We start from the raw sequence: 12,712 nt of genomic DNA, 5'->3' as shown, positions 1-12,712 counted from the left end.
CCACTAATACTAAAGAGAGACAAGGTAGGTAGGCTGTTCCTTACTCCAGAACTTATGTAGGCTCATCCTTTGTCAAGTATTATGTAGACTAAATGTCATCAGCTAAATGTGACAGGTCACTTAGAGAATTTTGATTTTGCCATGTCTTGGAAGGCAGAAAAGGAGGACTGGAGGCAGTTTTAAGTGCCAGTGGTTCCAACATTATCCTGTGGCCAATGTTAATAAGGGTTGCTTTAATCTAGAAAGGGACTTGAGTATCTTCAGCCGTGATCAAGAGATGCTATTCTGATGAACTTCTCCTGTCACAAATTACTAGTGTACCTGTTCTAACTAATCTTTTGTATAAGCACAACTATCTTTTGATCTGTGGAATTCCAGACTTGCTTATTTGGCCTTTTTGTCAATCCTGAAACAAAACTGTTTTGGGTTTTTTCTGATTCTATTAATTTCTCAGAAATCTTGTGATAAACTATGCCACTTATAAAGGCCCAGCAGTGTCTAACTCCTGCTACCATTTATACACCCATATCTAATCTTGTCACTTTCTTATTCCTGTTATGCTACTTGCATCCTACGGCATTAACTTTAAAAACTTGACCACAGCAGTAAACCAGGACAACAAAGCATTTGGGTGAGCCTTCAGCTTCTGCATTGGACCGAGATTCCACATGGATGGTGGAGCAAAGACTGGAAACAGTCTGATGGAGTAGGGCACTCGGGAATTAGAAATATCTGTAGCTGGATTCACAGAAATGCAGTGAGTGAAGTGTCTACACTCTTCAGGAGCACAAGTTCTGGAACATGTTATTGTGAAAAAAGCATTTCCAGAGTAGGCCAATCTGAGTGTTGATATGTGGTTGAACTGGAGAAAATGCAGGAAAGGAATCTGCTGGATGAAATTTAGCCCGTCAACCTTTTCTCAGCCTTTTTGTCATCGGCCTTTTGCCAGCTCCATGGTAATAAATGTTCTCCCAAATACTGTTTCAATGGGCAGCAGAGACAAGAAAGGGAGGTAGGGGAAATCTCAGGTCATAGTTGTGAAACTGATGCAAAATAAATAATTTCAATGTCTTGAACATTCGTTAATTTCTTTAACGGCCTTTAGCATAAACTTTTCTGTTTCTTCTATGGTTTGTCTTGTTTGTTTTCACTGATGCATACACAATGTAGGTTCTACTAATGTTCATAATGGGCTGGCCTACAATAACACCAAAGTGTATTTCTTTAAACCTAAGTGAATCACAATTCCATAGCATAAAATGTGATATCACTTTATGCATATCCCTTCTACCTTCTTTCAGGTGCAAAACCTAGTAGATATAGCTGTATCACACTCTGGTTGCCTGGAAGGCAGCAGGAGTTTCTGCTGTCAAAGCATGGGAATCACTATGCTAAATCTATTTCAACTTTACCTTGAAATGTCATAGGCTTTGGGGATCTCTACCAGCTCTGCTCTTCGATGAGAAGGCTTAGCTTGAGAAGAGTTTCTTCTTTACAATTTGAATGTCTATTATATTAATCACATCTCGTTCATACTTCCATGTATTTGCAGTTTATGGATGTTTTCAAAAGTGCCTTAGGGGTTTGGGCACCCTGGTCCCACTGAAGTGCAAACAGTCACATGCCTTAAGACAGCTAATACATGCTTCTGAGAGCTAAAAGGAAGAGGAACTGTAGGTGTAGTCCCGAGAAGAGGAAAAAACAGTCATTCTTCGTAGATCTCAGTGCTTCCACTGTATGTCAGGGTTCAGCTGCCCCCCTAAGCATGTGCCTGGGTCTCAAGGTGACTCAGTATCTGCTCCAGCAGTCCTTGCTGATTCACTTCCTTCCCTAGCTGTGCTGTCGCGTTACCCAGCAGCTCACCACCAGCATAGTCCTGCCACTAACCCTCTGATACAGCACACTTGATGGGAGGCCACATCTGAGCTGCTTGCAAGCCACCCAACTCCAGAGCTGCAAGTTGCCTGCTTGACTCCTGGATCACCTTAAAAATATGAAGTAAGCGAGTCAAATGTCATCTCTGCCGGGGTTCTCTGATGCCAAATTAGCACATTGTCACTTATGAATAGCCTTTTATTGACAATTCCTCAGCTAGCTTTTGATATGGACGATAGATACTGTTGTATCTGGGTCCTCACGAACTGCTCTCGTGCCTCTGGTCTTTCTGTTCTTTATAAAGCTCTGTTGTGGTTAAATGACATGGATGAATTTGTTCCCAGAGGGATGAGAAGAAAGTGGAATTTTGCAACATCACAAAAACATCATCGCTGATGTGTCTACTCTACCAAAACATGAAAGGTTATCTGCTCAAGGGTAAAATAAAGAAAACAAAAGCATGGTGCTGTTATCATTCTTGTCGCAGCTGACTTGCAGTCTTCTGTAGTCTGCATTGGAAAATTACAGATGTTCCTTCATTTTGTTTTTTTTTTATAATGTCTCTTCCTGTTCAGTTAAGTATGCCATTTCCATCAGTGATTTCAGGTTAGACTTTCACTGCTATTCTTCATAAGTCAATTCTTCCTTATTATCCTGTTTTCTTCCTTGGGAGGAGCAGGGGCTGGAAACAGGTTTGGTTAGTAATGGTGGTTGTAAATATTTATGCAACATCAGTGTCCAGAGGCTTTTCACAATCACATAGAGCAAAATGTGCTTCTGACCTTTATACAGTTTCCCAGGAAATCAATCCCTTAAAGCAAGAGAGTAGGCCTCTCTCTAGCTCCTCTACTCTAAGGACAAGTCCTGGCTTCAGCCTCAGTGTTTGTCATGCTGGCTCTTTCAGCCAGTCCAAAAGAGATGTTTAGCCCTTGGGGAGAGATATGTCCAGAAATATGTAATAAGATGTTACAGCAACATAGTACAGACTTCTCAGAACTGCAGTTTTTTAACAGTCTAGTTGACTACAGTATTTTAAGGTCCCTAGACTAGAACAAAAAAGCCCTTTTTCCATGATGGTCTCTGAGTCAAAAAAATTCAGGATGTAGTGTTTCTCACAGTGGCTGGCTGATGAGATCTTATCTTACAACTGATATCTTATTGTACAACTGATACCCCAGCTCAGTTTAGAGCTGGGACTGTTCAGCCTAGAGGAGAGAAGGCTCAGGGGGGTCTCATTAATATATATATATATATAAATACCTGCAGGGAAGGTGTCAAGAGGATAGAGCCAGGCTTTTTTCAGTGGTGCCCCGTGACAGGACAAGAGGCAATGGGCACAAATGGAAATGCAAGACGTTCCTCCTAAACACCAGGGGACACTTTTTCACTTTGAGGACCACTAAGCACTGGCACAGGTTGCCCAGGGAGGTGGTGGGGTCTCTATCCTTCATGGTATTCAAAAGTTGTCTGGATACAGTCCTGGGCAACTGTCTCTAGGTGGCCCTGCTTGAGCAGGGGATTTTAACCAGATGATCTCCAGAGGTCCCTTCCAGCCTCAACCTTTATGTGATTCTGCATTTTGAGGTCAAGACATACTCCTCCTCATAGTCCACGGCCTGCCACTCTCTAAAGTATCTCCATTAACATTCAGGTTGCACTTTCAGTGGGCATGGTAGACCTGATTCTCCCCAGAGAAGAAATGGATCTTTCCAGTCTAAGCGAGCTCAATGGGGTGGTCTATTTTTGTATGTTTTTCATAAAAGCTTACAAAATTTTCCATTATCTGTGGAGATATCAAGTAAGATTTAGGTTCCGTTGCACTGTGCAATTCATAGACACTAATTACTTTTAAGTCACAATCAGAGAACAGATGAGGGGTGGTATAGTGCAGACGCAATTAGTTGGAGGGGTGTCTCCTTCAGATGTTGGGAGAGCGTTGTACCGTTCCAAAAATGCACAATAAAGTTAAGCTTTTCAGCTTGGTGTAGCCTCCCGTCGTTGCTCTGCGTCTGCCTACCAGTTCCAGCGAAAGGATTCAATGCTTCATCTCTGACACTCTTCAGGTAAGGCAAACCTCGCTTTGGTTCACCCGTTGTATATCGGAGGCTTACATCGGTACGGGTGGCTGCTGACCAACTGCATCAGGGCAAAAATTTAATGTAATTAAGTCTTCTAATATGTGCCTGCTATCTCTGTAAATAAATGTCCTGGCTGATGGAAGAGGGCAATGCAGTAAAAAACCTGATCTTTTTGAGGACTGTTATGCTATGGCTTAGGGAACAGCGTGCTTGATAGTGTTTCTCCTTCCAGTAGTGCTGGCTGTGTGTGAGGAAGCATCAGGACAGATAATTTTTGTAATTGCTTTTGAGCACCTTTTTGGTTTTGGAAGGTTTCTCTTTTTTTTTTTTTTTTTTTTCTCCTTTTTTCCCTTTTTTTTTTATGTCTCATGTAAGTATGTGGAAATTTACAGTTGAAATGGAGTTGAGTCTGAACATCTAGGCAACGATCTGTCACACTGCATAGTTCTGGGCAGAGTTTCAAAGGTTTCTCAGAAAGACGAGTGATTACAATGGAACAATATTTATGCCCTTAAAAATTCTCATCTCTTAGGACTGCGATTGAAACAGCTGGTTTGGGGTTTGTTGTTTGTTTGGGTTTTTTTCTGATATACGTGTTTTAAGCGAACACTAAGCAGGCAGAGAGGATCTCTGGTACCTCTGAGGTCAATGCACGTTGCAGTAAGAGCCACTGAAAAGCTGTCACTGTGGTTGGAGGAGCCAGCAGCAACGTGGCATTCAGAAACTATGCATACTGGAAGATGACAAAATGAACTGCAAGAAAACACATGAAAACTATTTTAAGATCTTCAATGCTTAACAAGGTTTCAAAGGATTATTGTATTCTAAAGCTGTTGATGTCAATGTATGTGCAGATATGATCTCCAAAACTTTTTATTCCTTTTCAAGTTTTAAGCTAAGCTACTTTTATTTTTAAGGGAAGTTGAACAAGAAGACATTCCCAGTAAAAAAATGATAGACCCACAGCACTTAAGTCTAGGTGCTGGAGCTACCTCTTGGGGCAGAAGCAATGCAGTGTAAGTTACAGAGGCTTTAAAACTGGTTTAAGTTTTATGGTAATACGGAACCTGCTACTGACTCACTGGAACATAAGATTTAGTTGTGGGGTTACACAGGTTTCCAAAATCTCTAAATTAAAACAATATCATGCTTACCAAAGCAAGAATATAATAGCTGGAAACAGAAAGGGAGGGGAAATAGTAGGAAAGATAACATGGAGAAGGAGAGAAGCCTGTGGAGTCTGTTGCTCATTGCTAAAGAACCTGCTTATCAAACTCAATTAGGTTCATACATTTATTTTCGGTAATACCTTTAAAAACCATCTCTTAAATGAATCTGTCTGTATTTAGTCAGAGGTTAGAGAAAGGCTTCAAACAGCCAGGTATCTATCTGAGTGAAGAGAAAGGCCCAATGCGCAAAGTCAGGGTTGTACAAATCTGCCACCAGAGGCCAAACTGCAGACGACACAGATTTGGAAACTGGACAAGGAGGCATGGGGTCAAAAAGAAAGGATGAGTTGAGGCAAGCTGAAATCCAGTGAGGCAGCATTTGCCCAGCTGGCTATGGTAAAGGAAGAAAGGGTAACCGAGGGAACTCTCAACATAATTAATTTAATTTGGATAACTACTGATCAAAGAGTCACAATTGTACCATAATTGCTATTACTTTACACATAATTCTGTTACAGGTTGGAGTTGCAAGACAGTGTTTTTAAAGTATTTCAGTTCTCCTCCAGATTAACGTTGCTGTTATTCCCTTTGCCTAGTACTTTTTTGGATCCACGCAGTTAGAACATTTTCCTGGTACTAAAGACCTGCTGAACCTCAGATAGATAAACAGGGTGCCTTCCAAATACAAGTTTAAATCAATAAGCTTTGGGTTAAAATGTAAAAATGCTAATTTTATGAGGTATAGCGCAGAAAAATATAATCCCAGGAGGCAAGTGGGGTGGATGACCACTTGATGTACTGGAATGGTCGTAGTCAGTGTCTGGCAGCTTGGTTTTACATGGTTTTGTTGTCAACAAATCCCAGTGAGGAGTTTAATTAGTTTTGACCTTCAAAATAAGGGAGAATTGCTGCTTAATAAGCAAGGAATGTAAGTCAAGACTTAAATGGAACATAACCAGTTTGGGTGCACCAAAATACTGCCCCATCTCAGATCTTGCTTAATAAAGAGACCCCAGTGTTGTCACCGTTTGGATGAGAGGACTTTTGAAGTCCTACAGCGCTTTCAAGCCCAGAGATTCAAAAATCTTGAGTCATATTTTTCAATGTCTGCCCTTTCAATTTTGAACTGTTATCACAGTGCACAGCATTGTGGCTGCGTGTTTGTGTGAAAGAGAGAAAGAAATGGTGCTGCCAGTGTTCCCAAGTATATTAAGGTCATGTTAATTCCTACAGCACATTCCCCATGTGGCTCCAACCGCTTTCCCAGCAAATAAAACAATCTTTTATGTTTTCTTCTTCATAAAGCATTTCTTCATTTCTTCTTTCTCATCCTTTCTTTTGGTCTTGCTTCTGCCTAATCAGTCTTGCTCCTGCATGAGTTCCCTCACCATGCCCAGGCTAAAACGAGCTCGACTCCTCTTGTGTTTCCTCTGTGCGCTCAAATCCTTCTCCTGTGCCGGGAAGAAGCACGTACAGCAGAGTCCTTCTCTGCTCTGCTGGGGCCAGCGTTGTATAAAAAGCAAAGAGAAGGGGGAGAAGCAGAGGATTTGCAGGGGCTACTTTTCTTCTCCCACTCTCTTAATTATGTTAACTTTGGGATCGCAGCTCTGGAGAGGGTTGAGATATCCGTGATATCTGCACCAGTTCTGATCTGCTGGTCTTCTCCATGGGGGGAGCAAGGGGGTCCAGACAGGTGGCTTGCTTTCAGGTTGGTTTTTAATTCACTGGAAACCTGAAGCTTTTGTCGTCAGCTGCAGCAGTGCTCCAAACTCATTTGGCTTGTGGAGAATTTGAAGGAACTGGCAACACTTCAGATCTTCAGGAAAAGCCTGAAGGAAGGTGGTGATGTCTTCACACAGGTTTGTCTTCCTTTTCAGGCAGTGTTAGCTGCAGCGATCCAGGAAGTACTGTGCAGCGATGAGTGACCCAGGGAACTGAGCAGGGAACAGCCTTCCCTGGGGATCTCTCTTGAGATCGAGCAACCCTGGGTGTTATTGCTATTTGTTCCATGACACTGTCGCCTTTCGAGCTCAGAACAGAATGTTTCAGCTGAGCAATGAGTTGAAGGCATAAGGATATGAAAGTATCTTTTGATGTGACATAAAATATAACGACGATAACCAGTAGCCACAGAAGTGTACTGTGTAGTGTTCTTGTTATGACACTGGACTAAGACTTCGGAAGGTTTAGGACTTGTCACAGAATTTCTGTATGATTTCACGAATAAGAATATTTACCACTCTATCTGCATTACCCCTATATAACCTCTAATTCTTAGGGTAACAGTACAATATTCCCTGATGTGCATGGAGTAGCTAACAGCGGGATTCACTGAATCCAGACATTAATGAAAGCAGCTAACCAAGCCAGTAAAAAAAAACAATACGAAACAAAAAAACCCTAACAGGTAGACAGGACCCTATTCTTAGTGAAGCACAGTGAAGTGCCATTGTCTGGGCTATGTCCAGATGATAGGTGTAAAGCCAATGCTTTATCTTGAAAAAATACGTAAGGGGCGAGTGTCAGGAGGATGGAGCCGGGCTCTTCTCGGTGATGGCCGATGACAGGACCAGGGGCAATGGGTGGAAGCTGGAGCATAGGAGGTTCCACATGAACATACGGAAAAACTTTTTCCCTGTGAGGGTGACAGAGCCGTGGAACAGGCTGCCCAGAGAGGTTGTGGGGTCTCCTCCTCTGGAGACATTCAAAACCCGCCTGGACGCGTTCCTGTCTGACCCACTCTAGATGGTCCTGCTCTGGCAGGGGGATTGGACTAGATGGTCTTTCGAGGTCCCTTCCAACCCTTAACGTTCTGTGATTCTGTGAAGTGCTTGGGGCTCATGTTTGGGAAGGAGAAACCCATTTTCAGGTCACCACTCTGACTCAGGTAGGGCAAGCCAGCAGTATGACTTGAATGCCGTCTACCTCATGTTCATAGGCAGGCCATCTCAGCCACGCTTGACGCTGTTGCACTGCTCATAAATTATTAACTTGCCTGTGAGGTAAGGAACTATTACCTACCCTCCCTCTTGCCTAATGAATCACTACATGTGTAAATCTTTACGTGGATTTAGCCCTTAGGGAATTACTACAATAGGAAGAGAAATAATAGTCTAGTGTTTGGGTAGCAGTGGCCAGTGGTGTGAAGAATTGCTGTCACAGATGTCATCGAGACAGCTCTCATGGGTCTAGATGCTTGTTTGTTCTTGGGCACTATAACATCTTGGTGTTAGATGGACTTATCCTGTCGTAGAGCCCTCAGTCCTAAGAAAGGTAAGCACGTTCCCCATATAACGTATGGGAATGCTTAGATACATAACGAGGAGACCTCCCGTGTTCTTTAGCAAGGAATTGTCCACGTGAGCTTGCAAAAACAAACAGAAATAAAAAGAGCAAAGGATAGATGCAGCAATGTCTGACTGACTCAGACAGGCACCTGTTTCCACACAGCACTTGGCCACGATTCCTTCAGCAGCCAGAGACATCTACACGTGACTCTTCTGTTTGTGGAAACCCAACAGAGACATCCCAAAACAGCCAGCAGCCGAATGGTTAGGGTTGTCATTTAGGGCAAAGCAACGCAGGTTCGTATTTCTGTGTGATTAAAATTGTGTGATTTAAATCTGTATCACAGCAAAGGCTAAACAGAAGTTAGTCTTTCTCAGCCTCCTGAGCTAAATATTTGTTGCAGGAATAGAAAGGAGGGAGCCAGTGGTTGACTCTGTAGCTCACTTGTGAAGGTGTGGGGCATGTTTAGGATCCACTCCTGTGAATGTTAAATATTGCACCGAGTGGGACAAGTGTACCTGCAGAGATTGATAAAGACTCAACTCAAGGTACCTAGCAGCTCTACTTCAGGAGGGGCAGAGGCTTCAAATCACCTGCTGAGTAGCCAGCAGCAATTTTGAGAAGGTCACTAGCCCCTGAAGAGGGGAGCTGAGGCACCTGCAGAGCAATTGCCGCTGGAGGGCCCGGAGGACGCCAGCTACAACGCAGGACTTGCAGAGCACGGTGAAGTTCTGCTGAGCTCAGTTAAGTTACATCAGACCTGAATGATCTGTTTTAAAGGATGTAGCTGTACATACAGCTGGAACAACTGTGCAATGCCATTTCACAAATAAATGACGTGCAGAAGGAAAGTCAAACAGTGGGTGGGTGAGCGAGTTTCTCACCTATAAGCTTCCACACCGTTTGCTCTGCAAGGAAAGGGAGCTGTCAGAGACTGCCAATAGGAGCTGCGTCTCCCAGCCTTGCCCTCCCTTATCGCATTTCTGAGCAAAGCCAGTTGATTAAGCCGGGTCTGGTGTGACTGACCTTGCGTCTGGTTTGAGACCTGCAGAGCAATCTGTTGACTCACTCACACACGGGTACTAACTTTCGCGTTTGCAGCCCCAGATGCCTTCCCTCAGAGGGGCACGGGAAGGTTATTAGGTCTTGGTTTAGATGGCCGTTAACTCACTGGACAGTTCAGCAAGTTGCTGTGGGCCAGGGCAGTTGTGACGTGAGAAATGGAGGATGCTGAAACCCTGCATGCACGCAGGCACGCACAGCAGCGCACCATAGGGTAGGAACAGGGTTGTGAATGCAATAGGTTATGTGTGTACGAAATGGTGAGGTAGAGTGGGGGGGAACATAGGATCCTGTTGTAGGAGCATGTGTTTCTGGAGTAATTCAAATCTTATCTGCACAAGGAAGTATTTGCCAGTTAACTTCAATTGGTATTGCTATACCAGGAAACCCTCCTAAGAAGTATAAAGCTCCTATTCGTTTCCCCAAGGAAATGACAGCTTATCTTGTTGGAGAAACTGTTGTTTTCTGGACCACCACAGTTAGGCTGGCAAATCTTGGAAGGAGGAGTAAGACCTCTCTTTAGCCTTTCACTTCTCTGTAATTTGATTTTTTTCCATCACAAAATGGAATTTACGTTCCATATTCTGTAGCTCCCAGAAATACCGAGAGAAGCCACTACTTAAGATTCGTACAATACTTTTAGAAATAAGATCTCTAATACCCTCTGCTAATGCGGCGGAGTACTGTCAGCATGCTGTGAGCCCTCCCACAACCCCTTGGGTGAGCTCTTGTCTCTAGCTGGTGACAGCATCCATGCAGCTGTGGAGGAAAATGAGACGGAGTCTGCGTGGCTGCCAGTTTCTCAGAGGTAGTCTTGTTCCCATCTACTGCGTTTCTGTGGGGAAAAAAAAGAATTCTGGGCACACCTGAAGCTTCATCCAGCACGTCATGCTAAGCTCGAGCTAGGGCATGTGGCTGTGGGCATGCAGTCCTGAATGACAAGCAAAGGTGGCTTTGGTAGAATCTTTTGGTGTACAAGAAACGCGGGGAATCACCGCCACTGCGCAGTTCCAGCCTTCCCTTATCTCATCCATCTCTAAAGTTTTGTTCTTGTTTCTGCTTCTGCTGGTCTTTAAAATGCTTGGCTCGACTGGAAAGGGCACGGCAGTATTTCAGGTTGATTTGTTAAAGATTAGGTAAAGAATCTTACCCAATATTAGGCATCTATATACAAATTATTCAAAGGACTTCACAGGTGGGATTTGTCTGACCCGCTCATAGAACAAGGTGAATTTCACCTGAACAGCGTGTGTGTCTTTCAGTCACTTGTATAGGAGGCCTTGGCATTGTGCACATTAAGATGTCAGATGAATCACGTCCTAGAGGTCTTTACTCGCCCTGTGTCTAGGCCTCTGATCAGTCTTCTGTGTTGATGGAAATAAAGCAATCACTTTTGCTTTTATTTTAGGTCAGTTTCACATTTTGGTTTTCAGGCACTTGGCAGCTGTGTAATGTTTGGTTTGCAAACAGTCCCGGGGAAGGGCTCAATCCAAGCCAATTATTTTCTTTACAAAGAGATAAAAACTCAAACATTTTTTCTTTACTCTCGCATTTCGTAAAACATTTTTGGTTTTTCCTACACCAAAACGTAAGCTCCAGGCTCAAACTACTTAGTCCTACACCCTTCATATGTTTAAAGAACTCCTGTTTCTACGCTTCACCCAGGATTTTTGTGCTTGGTTTTGATGGAGGTAGAAGTTTTTTTTAAAGCTCTTCTTTAGCAGCCCAGTCAGTTTGGGAGGTGGAAGAGGCCTGGACATACCTACCCCGTGCAGCCCAGGCACGCAGACTAACACGGACCTATTCCTGCCTAAGCTGGTCCGTCGGAATGACGCAGGGCAGCTGTCTTGGGAGAAACCAGCTTTGGTTGAAAAGCAGCAGGCTTCCTTGGGAAGACCCTCCCTCCCCGGTGCCGTGCTACACTGCGGCCCTCACGCTTGTGCTGCGAGCTGCGGTGCTGCTGGACTAGGTGTCTCTGTGCCCGTGCTTTGCTGGGGGATGCAGACGTGCCAGCAGCCATCACTTGACGCGGCTGTCACCCCCACTTCATTACCATGCAATGGAGAGTGCGGTTCTTAGGAGCCTTATTATGTTCTCGGGAGCCTCCAAAGAGGAATTATAGGGAGTGTTTAAAGCTAGCACTGACTGTGAGTTGTTCATAAAAGCCAAGTCTCACTTTAACCATTTTCCCATTGAGAAGTTCTCAGTTAAACGGCAGATCCAATCTGCGTGCTTCTTCCTCGTCATAGAAGTCTAGAGATCAAGGTAATGGAATACTAAGTACACAACAGATACTTGATGGGATTAATGAGCATATTATGATTAAAGGCAGTGGATCATATCTTCAAACAACGTAGATTTGTACAAACTTCTCAGCCAGGAATGTCGGCCCACAGTCACATTTGCAGCTGGAATTGGAAGTTAACTCCTAAATGTAAGAGATTTAGCTAGCAGGTCAGTTCAGGGTTGTCCAGTCTTTCTCATACTGGAGGCCAGGGAGGAGCTCTGGGCTCCTTCCAATTAAGCCCCAAGTAAAGAATAGTGGCGTCTTATCTGTTCCTGGTACAGGAGGGACACCTCTGATTTCCACTCCCACTTTTCCTTCTCCTTTGTGGACAAAGCAGCTGCTACATCCCCTGAAGCAAAAGGTGCTCCCTGGCAGGCGCTGGATCTGGACAAGACCACGTACCTGTTTGAAATAGTTTTGGTAGGTTTATGTTTTGGTTGTTTGAGGAATGTTTCACGTGAGATGTGCCCGTTCTCATTTGCACAGCATAACCTAAATACAGGGGCCCTCACAGGCAGCCCAAGAGCCACGTCCAACCCATTGATGAGTCCATCTGTATCCCCTGAGCAGTTTCTCTTTTTTTAATCAAATGGATTTAAATTACATATTTGTCTGGCCATAATAATTCAGTACCCAGCTGTTAAGAAGCTGGACAAACCTGACTTGTAATGTTGGTTTCTCCGGTCTCTCTGAAGGCAGACCTAAGTTACAGGAATACATCTGTTCTGATTCTTTCTCAGATTTCTGTGTTCCATATAGAGACTGTTGAAAAGTCTTACTACACCATATCTTTTCAGCATGGACTTCTGCATAGGATGATCAAGACTGAGGAGAATAAGGCCTGCTGGATGTCTCGGTATGGTTAAGAAATACATAGCAATTCTGGCACCACCAGAGATGAAGAAATCAGATGCCAAAGAATCAGCTCAAAGACAACAACATCAAATACCAAA

Source organism: Leptosomus discolor, chromosome 2 (assembly GCF_034619465.1).
Source record: "Leptosomus discolor isolate bLepDis1 chromosome 2, bLepDis1.hap2, whole genome shotgun sequence".
NCBI classification, from domain to species: Eukaryota; Metazoa; Chordata; class Aves; order Leptosomiformes; family Leptosomidae; genus Leptosomus; species Leptosomus discolor.
The sequence above is the reverse complement of the archived record's forward strand: the minus strand, read 5'-3'. Positions refer to the sequence as shown.